Here is a 19,045-nt window from a genome sequence, read left to right as displayed (position 1 = left end):
TTTTTATTGTATTTTATTTTAATTTTATTCTTTCTTTTGTTGCTTTTTAGTTATTTTTTCTTTCTTTTTCTAATTTCTCTTATTTTCTTTTTCCACCTCTTATTATTTCTTTGTGGGAGAAATGGAAATGTCCTCGTATAGTGGTGGTGAATGCATAAGTACATGATTATACAGGAAGTCATTGTTTACTTACAAAGGAATGCATGGTGTGCCATCTAAAAATAAACAGAGGGATACAATTGCTGGAGAAAGTGTGGAGAAAGGTATGTAACTAACCACCACTTTTTGGGAAGTAGAATGGTGTAGCCAATCTGGATGGCAGTGTGATAGCTCCACAGGAAGCTAAGCATTGGATTGCCATATTGTCCTGCAGCCCTGTCACTGGGCATATTTCATGAAGAACTGAAATGAGGGGCACAAAGGGACACATACAGTGGGGATTATGGTGGCAATATTCATGATTCACAGTGAATAGAGATGTCCTAAGGACATCTACTGATGAAAAGTATAGTGAACTGTGGTGTACACATGCAATGGAACATTTAGCTTCTACAAGAAGGAATGAAGTTAAGAGTTATGCAGCTAGGTGAATGGACATTGAGGACAGCAAGTTATGTGAAATAAACCAAAAATGAAAAGACAAACAATATAATGACTTACCAATATGGACTAAGTATAATGGGCAAACTCCAAGAATTGTGTCAGTGAGCATAGGTTATCAGGGGAAGTCTTATTGTAAAGGTTCCTAGACTGTAAACTCTTATAGCAGTTATATCTATTCCTGGGTTATAATGGCTATTTCCAAATTCTGAGATGCTGGGTTCTTTGTGTTTAACATGGTTGGTCCCTGAAACATTGGATATCTGTTTCACACCTGAGACTCAGTGTGAGTCTAGCAGCTATGAATGTCAGCATTACCTCATTCAGCAAATGATAAAGAATCTGAAAAAGTGTTCAGACTTCAGTTAGTGAAATGAATGAAATTGACTTGGTTAGGACTAAGGTAAATCAGATTAAAGGGTAAATTATGAGAGTGACTGTTTTAAAGCTTCAACTTCTGTGTTAGACCAAAGGAAGATATGTTTATTACATGTAAAATCTATATTTTTGTAACACACTATATAAATTAATATGTATGGTCAGTGTATTCAAACACCATAATTACATGGAACTTTGAAGAGGGAGTGAAGTCTGCTTGCTCTGTAAAGGTTAGTTTGAAGTCCTGATACATCCTAGAGTTATATGGGCAGAGAATAAAAATGCATTTGCAAAGCAACATTGAGGCACTGAGGGAAAATATGGAAATATTAAAATTCTCAGTGGGGAATTACTGATATTCTCACAAGCTTTGGGGACTACAAATTTAGAAAGCTGAGACCCTAATTGGGCATTGCTCTTATGAAATATTTTACTGCAAGAAGAGGCTAAGCTTATTTAAAACTGGGCCTAAGAGTCACCCCAGAGAACCTCTGTTTTTGCTCAGATGTGGCCTCTCTCCCTTAAAGCCAACTTGGCGGTTAAATTCACTGCCATCTACCATATGTTGGACAAGACTCCCAGGGTTATAAATCTCCCTGGCAATATGAAACATGACTCATGGGGATGAGCTTGGCTCTGGCATCATAGGATTGAGAAAGCCTTCTTGGGCCAAAAGGGGGAAGAGAAATGAAACAAAATAAGGGTTAAGTGGCTAAGATACTTCAAATGGGATCAAGAGGTCATTCTAGAGGTTACTGTTATGTGTTATATAGATATCCATTTTTACTTTTTAGTGTATTGGAATAACTAGAAGGAAATACCTGAAACTGTTGAACTGCAACCCAGTAGCCTTGATTTTTGATGATGATTGTATAACTATATAGCTTACACTATGTGACCATATGATTTTGAAAACCTTTTGGCTTGCACTTCATTTATCCAGTGGATAGAGAGATGAGAAGAAAAGTGAGAAAAAAGTATATTGATTATACAGAATGATGGGGTTATGGGATGTTTTGGGTGTTCTTTTTAATTTTATTTTTATTTTTGAGGTAATCATAATGTTAAAAAATTGATTGTGGTGATGAATGCACAACTATAAAATGGTACTGTGAACAATTGATTTTATACCATAGATGATTGTATGGTTTGTGAACATATCTGAAAAAATTTAATTAAAAATTGCAGGGGAAAATATAAACAGAGGGACACATGCTGGAGAAAATGTGGAGATGTACCTATTCACTGTTGGTGGGGAAGTAGACTGGTGAAGCAAATATGGAGAACAGTGTGGTGGTTCCAAAGAAGCTAAGTATGTGGGTGCCATAAGGTTCTATAATCTCATTATTGGGTGTATACTTGGAAGAACTGAGAGCATGAACACAAATGGACATTTTCACTCTGATGTTTGTGGTGGCAGTATTCACAACTTGCCATGGAAGGAATGGCCTAAGTGTTCATCAATTGATGAACACAATGGTGAATTATGGTCTATGCATACATTTGACTATTGAGCAGTTACAAGAAGGAATGGATTTGAGACATGCAACTAGATGAATGGATCTTGAGGACAGCATTTTGAGTGAAATATGCCAGAAAGAAAAAGACAAACATTATAAAGCCTCACTCATATCAACAAACTATAATGTGTAAACCCTGAGAATTGAATCTTAGAACACAGATTATCAGGTAGATGCTTATTGTGAATACCCTAGATTGGAAGCTCACACAGAAGCCACATTTATTCATGAGCTGTAATGGGTAGCTCTAAATTATGAGATGCTGAGCTCTTTGTGGTATAACCTGGTCAGTCCCTGGAAATTTGAGTATCAGTGTGACACCTGAGATTCAGAGCTACATTTCAGCAGCTATGAATGTCAGTATTACCACATAGCAACTGTTAAAATAGTTGAAAAGTGTTCTGACTTCAATTCAAGAGAAGAAGGAAGTGGATCTGGACAGGAAAAAAGGTAGAGGATAATAACAACTGTGTTTTAAAATGTCAAGTTCTGTATGAACACATAGGAAGAGATGTTTTGGGGGGGAAGTATCAATATTTTCTGTAGCAAACTAAATAATTTAACTTGTATGGCCAGTTTATTCAAACATCATAATTACATGGAACTTTGAATAGGAAGGGAGATCAGATTGGTTTGTACAGGTTAGTGTGAAATCTTGATAAATCCAAAAGTAATTTGGGCAGAGAATAAAAATGTGTTTGCAGAGTTCCCCTGAGGAATTGGGGGGAAATGTGGAAATGTTAAACTTCCACATCTGAGGAATTATTGATATTCTCACAAGCATTGAGGACTACCAATTTAGTAGGCCAAAGCCTTGATCTTGGGGTTTGCCCTTATGAAAACTTTTACTAAAAGTAGAGGCTAAGCCTACTCATAACTGTGTCCATGAGTTACCTCCAGAGAACCTCTTTTGTTGCTCAGATATGGTCTCTCTTTCCCTCAGCCCACATGGCACATAAACTCACTGACCTCCATGCTACATTGGACATGACTCCAATGAGTTTAAATCTCCCTGACAACAAGGGACATGACTCCCAGGGATACACCTGGACCCAGCATTGTGATATTGAAAAAGAATTCTTGACCAAAAGGGGGAAATAAAATGAAATGAATAAAGTTTCAGTGGCTGAGATACTTCAAATGGAGACAAGAGGTCATTCTAGAGGGTATTCTTATGCACTGTATAGATATCCCTATTTAGTTTTTGTGTATTGGAATAGCTAGATGGAAATTCCTGAAACTGTTGAACTGCAACCCAGTAGCCTTGATTCGTGAAGACAATTGTATAACAATGTAGCTTACTTGGTGTGACTGTGTGGTTGTGAAAACCCTGTGGCTCACACTCCCTTTATCAAGTGAATTGAAAGATCAGTAGAAAAATGGGGACAAAAATTAAATGAAAATGAGGGGTGTGCTGGGTTCAATGTATTATGTACCCCAAAACACCATTATCTTTGATGTAATCTTGTGTGGGCAGATATATCTGTGTTGATTAGATTGTAATTCTTTGAATGTTTCCATGGAGATATGTCCCACCCAACTGCGGGTGATGACTCTGATTGCATAATTTCCATGGAGGTGTGGCCCCGCCCATTCAGGGTGGGTCTAAATTAATCACTGGAGCCATATAGATGAGCTGACAGGCAGAGAGAACTCAGTGCAGCTGTGAGTGACATTTTGAAGAGGAGCTACAGCCAAGAGGGACACTTTGAAGAAAACACAGGAGCTGCAGTTGAGAGACAGCTTGAAGATGGCCATTGGAAGCAGACTCTTGCTCCAGAGAAGCTGAAAGAGGACAAATATCCCAAGTGCAACTATGAGTGACATTTTTGAGGAACTGCAGTATAGAGAAGAACGTCCTGGGAGAAAGACATTTTGAAACCAGAACTTTGGAGCAGACACCAGCCATGTGCCTTCCAAGCTAACAGGGGTTTTCCAGATGCCATTGGCCATCTTCCAGTGAAGGTACCCAATTGCTTATGTGTTACCTTGGACACTTTATGGCCTAAAGACTGTAACTGTGTAACCAAATAAACCCCCTTTTATCAAAGCCAATCCATCTCTTGTGTTTTACATTCCAGCAGCATTAGCAAACTAGAACAGATTTTGGTACTGGAGAAGTGGGGTCCTTTTGCTACTGAGTTTGCAAATACCAAACATGTTGGAATGACTTTTTAAATGGGTAAGGGGAAGATTCTGGAAGAATTGTGATAAGCTTGATAGAAAAGGCCTAAACTACTTTGAAGAGACTGTTTGTGGAAATATGGACTCTAAAGATACTTCTGATGAGGCCTTGAACAGAAATGATGAACGTGTTGTTGCAAACTGGAAGAAAGGTGATCCTTGTTTTATAGGGGCAGAGAATTTGGTAAAATTGAGTCCTGATGTCAGATGAAAGGAAGAATTTGAAAGTGACAACCTGGAATACTTATCTGAGGGGATCTCCAGACTACATGTGGAGGATGTACCCTGGATCTCCTTGCAGCTTATAGTAAAATGCGAGTGGAGAGAGATAAACTTAGAAGTGAACTCTTCAGTGCAAAGAAAACAGAAGCTGATGGCTTGGAAAATTGCAGGCTTCCAGGTGTTGGAATCCCAGAAGCTACAGCCCAACATGAGGCTATAACTAAACATGGAACCCAGCCACCATTTCAGTACAAGCCAAGATTGGAAAAGGAGTTAAGCAGAAAGGATTTGTGGGAAGTCCTATTGTCTGATGGCTTTGAACCTTGTGTGATTCATGGGAAGCCAACAGAATTTTTGTGAGATCTTTATAGACAGAGATGCTGCCAGTCTGGACTGGAGGAGACAGACAAGGAGCAAATTGAAGGAAAATTTTCTTCAGACAGAGCCATGGAGGTTGAGGTCTGGAGTCAAGAGGCCTCAGACTGGGAGAGTGGAGCAGCCCACATGCATGGAAAAGGGGAGTTTGCCCTGGAGATTGAGGGCAGGCCTTCCACCTCAATGCTCAGGAAATGTTCTGCCACCCCAGGTCCCAAAGACGGTGGAGCACATTCCCAAGGAATTGGGGAGAGCCTGGCTGCCACCACACTGTTCTGAAGGGGTTGAGCATGTGCCCCAGAGATGGAAGGGAATCCAGGAGCTGCCACAATGTTTGAGGAGGGTGGGGCTGAAAAGGTGGTCTCCCCTATGTGTGGATATGTTGGAGCACTCACCCAAGCATTTTGAGAGGAAAGGGCTGCCACAAAGGCCCTTAGGAAGGGTTACACTCCCGCTCTCTCAAGTCCCAAGGATGCAACATTGACTTCGAAACCTCTTATAATTTTTAAATTTTTTCAGGATTTACAGTAATGTCATCTTTCTCATTCATTGTTTTGCTTATTTGTGTCTCCTCTCTTTTTTATTTTGTCAGCATAGCTAGGGGCTTTTCAATCATGTTGATCTCTAAGAACCAACTTTTGATGTTATTTATTCTGCCTACTGTTTTTGCTGTTCTCTATGTCATTTATTTCTGCTTTAATCCTTGTTATTTATTTTCTTCTATTTGGTTTAGGATTAGTTTGCTGTTCATTTCTAGCTTCTTCAGTTACTCCATTTGTTCTTTGATTTTAGCTCTTCCTTACATTTTATGTATGTATTTAGTACTATAATTTCCCCCTTGGTACCACCTTGGTGGTATAAAAATCTCATAGGTTTTTATATGTTGTATTCTAATTTTCATTTATTTCTGTATATTTAGCAATTTCTCTTGCTATTTCTTCTTTAACCCACTGAATGTTCACGAGTGTGTTGTTTAAAGTTCAGGTATTTGTGAATTTTCTATGTCTTTGATGGTTATTTATTTCTAATTTTATTCCATTGTGGTCAGAGAATATTTTACACAATTTCAGTTTTTTTTTTTTTAATTTATTAAGGCTTGTTTTATGTCCCAGCATATGATCTATTCTGGAGAAACTACAAAGAGTACTAGAGAAGAATATCTATCCTGATGATTTGGGATGTTATGTTTTATATATGTCCATTAAATAAAAGTTATTCATCAGATTGTTTAGGTTTTCAATTTCCTTATTGGTCTTCTCTCTGGTTGACCTATCTATAGGAGGGAATGATGTGTTGAAATCTCCCACAATTATTGTGGAAACATCAATTGCTTCCTTTAATTTGGCCAGTGTTTGTCTCATGTATTTTGTAGCACTTTGATTGGGTGTATAAACCTATATGATTTTTATTACTTCTTGTTGAAGTTCCCCTTTTATTAGTATGTAGTGTCCTTCTTTGTTTCTTATAACATCCTTGCATTTAACGTCCATTTTATCTGAGATTAATATTGCTTCTCCTTTCTTTTGGCTGCAGCTTGCATGAACTACATTTTTAATCCTTTAACTTTCAATTTCTTTTTGTCTCTGTGTCTCAGATGAGTTTCTTCTATGCAACATATTTATGGTTCACATTTTTATCCATTTTGCCAATCTATGTCTTTTAATTGGGGATATTAATGCATTTACATTCAATATTATTAACATGAAGGCATTTCTTGAATCAGCCATCCTATCCTTTGGTTTATGTTTGTCAGACATATTTTCCCTCTCTCTCTCAGTGGCCTTTGATGTACCCATACTGAATCTCTTTATTACTGAAACTTTTTCTATATCAGTCTTTCCTTTCTTTGTTTCCCTGTTGGTAGAGCATACTTTAGTATATCACATAGGACAGGTCTCTTGTTAGCAAATTCTCTCAGCATTTGGTTGTCTGTGAAAATTTTAAGCTTTCCCTCAAATTTGAGGAAGAGGGGTGCTGGGTAAAGTATTCTTGGTTGGCAATTTTTCCCTCTTAGAATTTTATATATGTCATATCACTGCCTTCTTGCCTGCATGGTGGCCACTGAATAATCATGGCTTTTTCTTATGTTGTTTCCCTTTTATTTGGTGAATTTCTCCCTTCATGCTGCTTTCAGAACTTTCTCCTCTTCAATATTTGAAAATCTATCAGAATTTTTCTGCCACTGGGTTAATTTGGATTAATTTTATTTGGAGTTCACTGGGCATTTATGATTTGTGATTTATGTTGTTTAGATAGTTTGAGAAGTTTTCCCCAACAATTTCTTTGAATACTCTTCCTAGACCTTTACCCCTTCTCTTCCCCTTCTGGGATACCAATACTCTTATATCTGGATGTTTTATATTATCTATTATATCCCTGAGGTCCATTTAGATTTTTTCAATTTTTCCCCATTCTTTCTTTTGTTCTTTCACTTTCTGTTCTTTCTTCTTTGATGTCACTGATTTGCTGTTCAGCTTCCTCTATTCTTGTGCTGTGAGGATCCAGAAACTTTTAAATTTGGTTGACATTTACTTTTATTTCCATAAGATCATCTATTTTTTATTTACTCTTGCAATTTCTTCTTTATGCTCTTCTAGGATCTTCTTCATGTCCTTTGTATCCTGTGTCATTCTCTTGTTGTTTGTCTTTGGTTCTTTGATTAACTGCTCCAAGTACTGTGTTTCCTCTGCTATTTTGATTTGGTTTTTGGGTTTGGGTCATCCATATCATCTGATTTCTTAATATGCTTTAAAATATTCTGTTGTTTTTGGCCTCTTGACATTTGCTTAACTTGATAGGGTTCTTTTATTATATGTAGACTTATTCAAACACTTATGTCAAATTTGCAAATCTACAGCTTGGTAGTGTACACTTTCTCTGTCTAACCAGCAGTTGGCATCAATGAGCCATCTATTCCCCTCAAGAGAGTTCTCCCAACTTTGTCTTTGTAGTGAGTGTGGATCTGAATCTTGTGAGGGTCCAATTGGTTAATCAAGTTTGCCTGTGTGTTTGTTGCTGCCTGCCCTGAATTTTGGGTGTGTGTCTGAGCTTTATGGAGGGAGGATGGCTTTAATAATCAAACCTCCCATGTGTTCCTGGATATTTGAAGCTGTTGCAAGTGTCCATACCTTCAGTTCAGTCTCACCACATTTTGTCTCTTCTGCTGACCCACTAGTCCTTGGTATCGTGTATGGTCCCTGGATGTCCCAGTGGGTCTCTCTTCCCAGCCATGCCCTCCTAGGGCCTCTGTTGAGGCAAGACTGTGCTACTTCGCAAGTGAGCACCCTCTCCCTATTGATATGCTGGGCTGCAGTGCCATGTAAGGGCATTCCCGGCCTGCTGTAAGGATGGTTGTAGGGGACATGTTACTTTCCTCCTTTTCACACACCTCCACCTGGGACAATTAGCTGCAGGTGTGCAAAAGGCTATCATTCATGCCAGATATTGTGGCATGTGCACATGTTGCTGGAAACACTTTCTGTCACACTGGGTGGTTTGGTATATTTCTGGGCTGTGGTGCCAGTGCCAAGGAGGAGTGATTCCAGCCTTCCAGGAATATGGCTTATGGGGCATGGTTATTTTCCCCTTTTTGCTAACCTCTGCCTTCCTAGCTCTGAGAAAATTAGCAGCAGGTGTGTGAAAGTCTATCATCCATGCCAGATATTGAGGCATGCCTATAGTTGTGGGGATGCAGTTCCCACTGTGCTTCACTGTGTGGTTCTCACTGCCATATCCACAGCTGCTTTTGGATTTTTAAATCTACTCCAACTCCAAAGGCCAATCTCTGGTTTCCCCAGACTGCAGCTTGGCTGCTGGTTATGCAGCAGAGTCACTCACTCATTTCAGAACTCAGACTCCCAGTTTCACCAAGTACATAGTTCCTGTGGATTTAGAAGAACTTGTACAGCTGGTGTATCACTAGAACTGGTGTTCTGGGTCACTTTCTGTCTTTTATCTAGTATTTTTCATGGAGATGTTTTTTGCCCTGTGTCTCCTAACCACCATCTTCTCTCAAGTATTTTTATTAAAAAATTCAACTACTAGGCAATCATCCTGATAATGTGACTCTAATACACATGAGTACATTCTATGGATGTTGAACTTTGCTAGGTAATTCAATTATTTCTTTCCCTTACTAAATGAGATCTTCAGGATTTAATTGTATGACCTCAAGATAATACAAACATTGAGCATATAATTTTTTTGTCTTCTCTTAACTTTGTCCATAGGATAGAAAAACTTATTTGCCTGTGTTGGATTATTCATAAATGTGAGTTCATAATTGTAGTAATATGTGATAATTGATATTTTTCTCTGATTGAATGTTAGGGATACTAACATACTTTAAAGACATAGAACTTTGGATTATTTTTCCAAAAGAGAAAAGATTTGCCATGATGCCTGACACAATAATTTTGTGATGCAAATGCCCCTGTGATTAGAGAAAACTGATTAATTTAGTTGTTATATCCATCTCATAGCCAGTTGAGGTTGATTCCACAGCATCAGGGAAACCTCTGGTAACGCTATCTGATTTCATACCTTAGTTGTAAAATCTCTTTACCTTACAAAATGAAGAAAGAATTTGGTAGGTAAATGTGCAGAAATACTGGACAATGGCATAGATTAATTTTATCCTTTGCATGTCTCCTTGCCTTCTCAGGAAGTGAAAAGCACCTTAGGAGCATGGAAAATATCATCTTGATGTCAGTATTCCTCCTGTTAGTGTTTTCTGATGTTCTGGAACTGCATGTTTACTTACATGGTGTGCTCTTCCTAGTGATTTACCTCGCAGCTGTAATGAGTAAATTCATCATCAACATCACTCTCTTCACCCTAGAACTTCAAATCTGTTCACCCATGTACTTATTCCTGAGGAACTTGTAACCTTGGATGTCTTCCTTGTGTCAGTCCCAATCCCCAAATTTATCATCAGCAGCCTAACTCATGTCAATTCCATTTCCATTTTAGGGTGTGCCTTCCAGCTACTTTTAATAACTTCTTTCCTCACAGCCATGTCATATGACAACTGCATAGCCATCTGCTCTCCTTTGCACTATGGGGTAATCATGAATGGTGGCACTTGTGTTCTGATGAAAAGTGCTTCCTGTGCCACTGGAGGACTATTTGGGGTAATGTACACAGCTAGTACCTTTTCCATGAACTTCTGTGGCTTTAATGTGATCCCACAATTATTCTGTGATATTCCCTCATTATTAAGGATTTTCTTCTTTGAAACACTAGTGGTAGTTTATGCAAGTACTGGAATTGCTATTTGTGTATGTGTGTCTTGTTTTATCTATACAGTGATATCTTACATTTATATTTTCTCCACTTTCCTGAAGATTCCTACCAAAATGTCAGTCAAAAGCTTTCTCCACATGCTTCACCCATCTCACAGCTTTTACTATTTTTATCATAACTGCTTGTTTTATCTCAAGCCATCCTCAAATATACCCTCAGATATTGAAAAGCAGCTTTCTGTAATCTACATGGTGATCCCTCCAATATTCAACACAGCAATCTACATCCTGAGGAACAAGGAAATGAAAGAGGCTCTGATGGCATTGCTATCAAAAATACACAATCCAGAGGCTCACAGCATTTAACCCTTCCAAGTCTCTGCCAGTGATATAGTGCCTTGCAGATCACAAATAATATTCTCATGAATGGCCTTTTTTTTTAACTTTGGAAAGACCTAAGAAAAGAAAGCAGTGGAATCATGATTGATTTTTCCATGAAGAAATTAATTCTCATGAGCTGAAGTGACTTATTCAAAGGTCAGATAATTGCATTATGTGAGACTACGACATTGGTTTCATGACCTTCATTTGTGCTCTTCTATGAAATAGCATCTCTGTCTGTATGATGTCTGTGATATCTCCCTCTGAAAGAAGTGGTTCTATGTTCCATGATGTTTTCCTTTCCTATATTTTAATAACTCATTTTATCTATGTTACTCATAGATCATGAATGAATGATTCAGTGTATGAATGAAAACATGTTTGGGTTGGTATAAATGGTATAGTACCATTAAAAGGATTAAGATACCAAAGGTGAAATTCATACATACAAGTACTTCTTCCTGAAGAACTTGTCATCTTGGATGTCTTCCTACTGTCAGTCCCAATCCCCAAATTTATCATCAGCAGCCTAACTCATGTCAATTCCATTTCCATTTTAGGGTGTGCTTTCCAGCTACTTTTAATGACTTTTTTCCTCATGGCCATGTCATTTGACAACTTAATAGCCATCTGCTCTCCTTTGCACTATGGGATAATCATGAATGGTGGCACTTGTGTTCTGATGAAAAGTGCTTCCTGTGCCATTGGAGGACTATTTGGGGTAATGTACACAGCTAGTACATTTTCCATGAACTTCTGTGGCTTTTATGTGATCCCACAATTATCCTGTGATAATAGAAGGGAATTTATTGTCTAGCGATGAGGTACAGAATGAGGTACAGAATGGAGCAGGCAAAAATAATGCAACATGCTAAAGGGTAGTAATTATGTATGCCAAGCTCCATTAAAAGTCTCAGGATAGAAACAGAAAGCAGAGGCAAAATCATGGAGGGAGATGCACCTGAGATTAATTCTCAAAGATAGATCATGCTCACCCAGGTAAATAAGATTTCCAGAAAGACACCAGTCTGAAGTTTGAGACTATAAGACCCTTTTGTCCCTATGTGTCTTCATGCCTGGAATTCATAGTTCTAATCTATCCTTGAGTGAGGTTAATTTTGTTTTATTTTATTATTTTCTGAGTTTGAAAAGAAACTATGAAATACATTGATGTTATAGCAGAAGTCATGCAGTTTTAATTGACTTTCATCTTTGGTTGATTCACTGACCATTGAAATGTGAAAGGGGTTTCTTTGCCTTATATGTCATCAACTTAGAGATTTGGTGTCTTACCAGAATTATTTTATGTGCATTATATTGACTTTGTTTTGGTCATAATTATCTATAAAGAGAAAAAATAATGCTTCTATGGGATTTTGCTGTGTATTGTGTGTGCATTTTTTAAAATATAGTACACATTATATTTCAGATCAATTTTAGGTTAAAAAGAAAATCTTGCAGAAATAACAGCTTCTTCCCCAAATCACCTTACTATGTGCCCACTACTTCTCCTATTATTATCTGGCATTGGTATGGTTTATCAGTTATGACTGATGAAGCAATATTGATAGATTATTATTAAGTAACTCCATAGTTTAAATTAGAGTTCACCCTTTGTGTTTTACAGTCTCATCAGTTTTTGAAAATACATAATGTTATGAATTGACCATTAAAATATTATACAGAATTGTATGACATGTTATTTTTCTTTTTATCACTGTTTTCTTATTACTAAAAAAAAACAATTTTTCTTGTAGTAATCAATATGTTCAAGTGCTGATTGTGGTGATAAATGTACAACTTTATGATGATACCATGAACAACTGATTGTACACTGTGGATAAATGTATGGTATGTGAATATAACTCAATAAAATTGTAGGAAAATATACATATAGGAGTAAAAGTGTTGGAGAAAACATGGTGAGAGGGATGATGCCTCACCAATATGGACTAACTACAATGTGTAAACTCAGAATTGAATCTTAGAACATAGCCTAACATGGACATAATAATTGTAATAGTCCCTAGATTGTAAGCTCTTACAGCAGTTAACTCTATCCCTGAATTGTAAGGCCTATCTCTAAACTTTGAGATGCTGATCCCCTAGCGTATAACCTGATTGGTCTCTGGAACAATGCATATCTCTGAGACACCTGAAATGCACAGCTAGAGCTCGGCAGATATGAATGTCAGTATGAGTGCACACAGCCACTGTCAAAAAAAAAAAAAAAAAAAAAAAGCTGAAAAAGAGCCCAGACTTCAATTAGTGATATGAATGAAGCAGGTCTGGTTAAGACCAGGGCAAGCCAAGGCAAAGGGTAAAGGTTGAAACTGATTGTGTTTTAAAACTTCAACTTCCGTGTGAGAAGAGATATCTATTTGGTATAGGGAAGAGATATCTATTTGGTATAGGATCTAAATTTTCTAAATGGTACAACTCTACAGTTGATTTGTTCAAACACCACAATTGCATGGAACTTTGAATAGGAAGTGAGATACGGTAGGTTAGTGTAGGCTGGAGTGAAATAGTGACACATCCCAGAGTAATTTGGGCAGATAATAAAAAATATATTTACAGCCTCCCCCTCCCTAGCCCCAAGGATCTGGGGGAAGGTGTGGATGTGTCAGACATCCTCACCTGGACTGGTGTTGATTTTGTCACAAACATTGGGACTGGCAGTTTGATGTGCTGAGCCCTCGATCATGGGACTTGCCCTTATGAAGCTCGTTACCGCAAAGGAGAGTCTAAACTTGCATGTAGTTGTGCCTAAGAGTCTCCCCCTGAGTACCTCTTTGTTGCTCAGGTGTGGCCCTCTCTCTCTCTAACTGAGCCATCTCAACAGGTGAACTCGCTGCCCTCCCCTCTACATGGGACCTGACTCCCAGGGGTGTAAATCTCCCTGGCAATGCAGAATATGACTCCCAGGGATGAATGTGGACCCGGCATCATGGGACTGAGAGTATCTTCTTGACCAAAAGGGGGATGCAAAACGAGATGAAATAGTTTCAGTGGCTGAGAGATTTCAAATGGAGTCAAGAGGTCACTCTGGTGGACATTCTTATGCACTATATAGATAACACCTCTTAGGTTTTAATGTATTGGAATAGCTAGAAGTAAATACCTGAAACTACCAAACTCCAACCCAGGAGTATGGACTCCTGAAGACAATTATATAATAATGTAGATTACAAGGGGTGACAGTGTGATTGTGAAGACCTTGTGGATCACACCCCCTTTATCTAGTGTATGGATGAGTAGAAAAATGGGGATAAAAACTAAAGGACAAATGGGGTGGGATGGGGGGATAGGGGATGATTTGGGTGTTCTTTTTTCACTTCTATTTTTTATTCTTGTTCTGGGTCTTTCTGATGTAAGGAAAATGTTCACAGATAGATTGTGGTGATGAACCCCATAACTATGTTATCATACTGTGGACAGTGGATTGTATACCATGGATGATTGTATGGTATGCAAATGTATTTCAATAAAACTGAATTTAAGAAAAAAAATATTATACAGAAAAGTTTCACTGCCATAAAAATATCTTGTCCTCCATCAATTCATCCTTCCTGTAATAACCCTGAATTTCTGGAAACCATTATTCTTTTAACTGCCTTAATAATTTTGTTTTTTCCAAAAGTATGCCAAATAGTTGGAAACAAACAATATGACACTTTTTCAGACTGGCTTCTTTTACAAAGCACTACACATTTATGGTTACTTCATGACTTTCTGTAGCTTGATAACTCAGTACTTGTTATTGCAAAATAATAGTCAAGGTATCAATGTCCCACAGTTTATGAATTTACCTACTAATGGCATTTTGATTGCTTACACCTTTGGCAATTATGAATAAAACTTCTATAAACATTGGTGTGCATGTTTTTATGTGGATATGTGCTCTCAACTCATTTGAGTAAATATCTAGGACACAATTGCTTGATTGTATGGAAAATTTATGTTGGGCTTTAAGAAACTGACAGAATGTCTTCCAAAGTGGCAGTACAATGAACAAGGAAAAAGAGTACTTAATTTTCCATATCCTTGTTAGCATTTGGTGTTGGCAGGGTTTTTTATTTTAGCCTTTCTGGTAGGCATGTAGTGGTGTCATATATTTCTCTTAATTTGCAATTCTCTTATGACATATTATGTTCAGCATATTTTCATAGGCTTAGTTTCTAGTTTAATATTTTCTTCAAAGAGGTAGCTGTTCAAATCTTTTGTCAATTTTTAATTGGGTTATTTCTTACTGTTGAATTTTAAGGTTCCTAATATATTTTGAATATAAGAATTTTATCAAATATTTCACAAGTATCTGGTACTTTATATGTATTTTTTCCCAGTCTATGCTTTGTCTTTTTTATATACATTTTTTGAGATATATTCACATACCACGCAGTCATAAAAAACAAATTGTACATTTGATTGTTCACAGTACCATTACATAGTTGTACATTCATCACCTAAATCAATCCCTGACACCTTCATTACCACACACACAAAAATAACAAGAATAATAATTAAAATGAAAAAGAGCAATTAAAGTAAAAAAGAACACTGGGTGCCTTTGTCTGTTTTTTCCTTCTCCCATTTTTCTACTCATCCATCCATAAACTAGACAAAGGGGAGTGTGGTCCATATGGCTTTCCCAATCACATTGTCACCCCTCATAAGCTACATTTTTATACAATCATCTTCAAGATTCATGGGTTCTGGGTTGTAGTTTGATAGTTTCAGGTATCTAACACCAGCTACCCCAATTCAGTAGAACCTAAAATGTGTTGTCTATATTGCGCATAAGAGTGCCCACCAGAGTGACTTCTTGGCTCCTTTTGGAATCACTCTGCCACAGAAGCTTATTTCATTTCCCTCTTTTGGTCAATAAGATATTCTCCATCCCATGATGCCAGGTCTACAGTACTCCCCAGGAGTCATATTCCATGTTGCCAGGGAGATTCACTCCCCTGGGTGTCTGATCCTGTGTAGGAGGGAAGGCAGTGATTTCACCTTTGAAGTTGGCTTAGCTAGAGAGAGAGGGCCACATCTGAGCAACAAAGAGGCATTCAGGAGGAGGCTCTTAGGCAAAATTATATGGAGGCCTAGCCTCTCCTTTGCAGCAACAGTCTTCCCAAGGGCAAATCCTGTGGTAGAGGGCTCAACCCATCAAACCTCCAGTCCCCTATGTCTGTGAGCACATTAGCAACCATCAAGGTTGGGCAGGCCAGTACCCCTGCATTCTCCACCAGCTCCTCAAGGGGGCTCTGTATATTTTTTTCCTTGTTTTTTTTTAACTTTTTTTAAATCAACTGTATAAAAAATTACAAAAATTACAAAAATTTCAAAAACATACATTAAAAGAACATTTCAAAGAGATCATAACAAGGGAGTAAGACAAAGACAACTAACCTAAGATAACTGCTTTACTTCCAACATGCTCCTACTCTACCCCAAGAAAGTAACCTAATATAGCAACATTTCTGTGAACTTGGTCCTACTATACCCATCAGAAATTAACAGACCATAGTCATTCCTGGGCATTCCCAGAACATTAAATTTACCCACAATACCTTATCTGTTCTTAATGGATTATCATTCCCCCTTCCTTAATTGCTCTCTATTGCTAGTTCCCCTACATTCTACATTATAAACTATTTGTTTTACATTTTTCAATGTTCACATTTGTGGTAGCATATAATATTTCTCTTTTTGTGCCTGGCTTATTTTACTCAGCATTATGTCTTCAAGGTTCATCCATGTTGTCATATGTTTCACATCTTTCTTTCTTACTGATGCATAGTAGTCCATCATGTGTATATACCATATTTTATTTATCCACTCATCTGTTGAAGGACATTTGGGTTGTTTCCATCTCTTGGCAATTGTGAATAATGCTGCTATGAACATTGGTGTGCAGATATCTATTCATGTCACTGCTTTCAGATCTTCCAGGTATATACCAAGAAGTGCAATTGGTTGATTAAAGGGTAACTCTATATCTAGTTTTTGAAGGAACTGCCAGACTGACTTCCAGAGTGGCTGAATCATTATACAGTCTGACCAACAATGGAGAAGAGTTCCAGTTTCTCCACATCCTCTCCAGCATTTGTAGTTTCCTGTTTGTTTAATGGCAGCCATTCTAATTGGTGTGAGATGGTACTATTTTGTTATCAAGCAAGGGCTCATTGCCAATGCACACAGGAGCCCATGTGGTGATACCAGGATTTTCAGAAAGTTAAGAGGTATATTGTAAGGCAGCCAAGCAAGGAGAGTCAGCATAACTCCAAAAACAACTGTTAAAAAGCTGAAGAAGAAATAAGATTTCCATTGAAGTGTGAATAAAGTTGATCTGGTTAAAACTAAAGTAAGTCAGAGCACATGGTAAAAGATATTATTGTTTGTATTATAAAACTTTGACTTCTCTGAGACCAACAGAAGAGATGTTTGCTTTGTCCAAAATTTAAATTCTCTTTAGCACATATCTAACCTGTTTAGTCCATTTAGTTGAATGAGCTAATTCAGCTTTATCTGACATGTAACCTAGAATAAGGATTAAAATCTTGATGTTCTATACAAGTTACTGTTATACACTGTTGCATTTTATAGTATTTTGGGCAAAATATATGAAAGTTTTGGCAGGGTTCCTTGCATTAGGGAAAAAGTTGAACTGTTAAATTTCCCCACCTGGGGAATTCCTCATGTTCTTTTAAGCTGTGGAGGCTCCCAGTGTGATGGGTCAGGCTCTTGAACTTAATGCTTGCCCTTGTAAAACTTATTTCTGTAATCACAAAGGTAAGTCTGCTCATAATTAATGCCAAGAGTCACCACAGAAAACTTCTTTTGTTACTCAATCTTGGTCTCTCTAAGTCAAACTCTGCAAATAAACTCACTACCTCCTCCCTGAATGGAACATGACTTCCAGGGCTCTATGTCTCCCTGCTATTGTGGGACATGATTCTCAGGGATAAGGCTGGCCCTGACAAGGTGGGACATGATGCCCAGGGATGAGTCTGGCCCTGGGATCATGGAAAATGACTCCCAGGGGAATAAATGACACTGGCATCATGGAATTGGATGACCAAAAGTGGAAAAAGAAGTAAGTAGAGTTTCAATGACTAAGAGATTTCAAATTGACTCAAGAGATCATTCTGGGGGTTACTCAGGCAAATTTCAGCCCAATATTAAAAACCTACCACAATATGGCAAGCCCCAACCGAGTTCCTGGGAACCATAAAGGACATCTTCGGCTCTATAAAAGATTTACTTACTAACTTTGTTTTTCAGAGACTTAAATCCTCTGGATTGTTCCTATAAGCTCTGTTCAGATAAGCTCTGAAACCCACAAGTATCATTCCCTCCCAAAATAACAAGTTTCATCACCCTGCCCCATAATATTGATGTCCCTTTTCAGCATAAAGCACTTAGAATGGTCATTGCTCAGATATCCTTCAAGATTGAGAGAAAATTAACAAATGAGAGGGAGGAGTTGGAACCAAGAAGTTAGGATTTAAGGAGTGGTTATGATTACTGAATAATTATACAGATAATCCTTTTTAATTTCTGGTATATTAGAGTAGACAGAGGGAGATACCTGAAACCTGAAATGTAGTCTAGCTGCCTTGATATCTAATAGTAATGGCATAGCCTTTATCTTGTATGCTTGTGATTGTAAATTCCTTAGGACAAACCTTCACTTGTACCCATTTATCAAGTTTTTCAACTCTAAAGTCTATGGTTACAAAAGACAGCCCCCAATATTTTTAATGAAGGGTCTTGTGTCAGCCCAGAACTAACCCACCACAAGTCCAAAGTAACCTTGATAACCAAAGCTGGATATAATCAATATGGGCCTAACATGCACAGTAGCTTCAACTTTAAACTACAAGTCACATACACCTCATTATAATACTAAAAATCATGTCCATCACCATATTAAGGCTTCCATTTGCTTACATACTTTCTGTAACTAAGCATGTAATCAATCTGTGCATGCTCAACAATTAGGTCACTTACGATTACATCTTCTGGGGCTATTGTACTCATTATCCAAAACCTTCGCATCTCTTTATGCTATAAAACTATAAGAATTTCTCCTGTTTGAGGAGACAGATTTTGGACCAATAGACCATCTCATCTCCTGCT

At 37.7% G+C, this 19,045-nt stretch overlaps 1 protein-coding gene and 1 pseudogene across 6 annotated transcripts in view; one reads left to right on the top strand and one right to left on the bottom strand.

Annotated features, from left to right (window-relative positions):
• The window catches only part of LOC119507842 (solute carrier family 22 member 4-like), an 846,933-nt gene that overhangs the window by 325,528 nt on the left and 502,360 nt on the right, over positions 1-19,045 (bottom strand). The window lies entirely within an intron of this gene.
• LOC119507840 lies at positions 9,966-10,888 on the top strand (annotated as a pseudogene).

The sequence above is a fragment of the Choloepus didactylus genome, chromosome 13, assembly GCF_015220235.1.
Source record: "Choloepus didactylus isolate mChoDid1 chromosome 13, mChoDid1.pri, whole genome shotgun sequence".
Taxonomy (NCBI): Eukaryota; Metazoa; Chordata; class Mammalia; order Pilosa; family Megalonychidae; genus Choloepus; species Choloepus didactylus.
The sequence above is the reverse complement of the archived record's forward strand: the minus strand, read 5'-3'. Positions and strand labels throughout refer to the sequence as shown.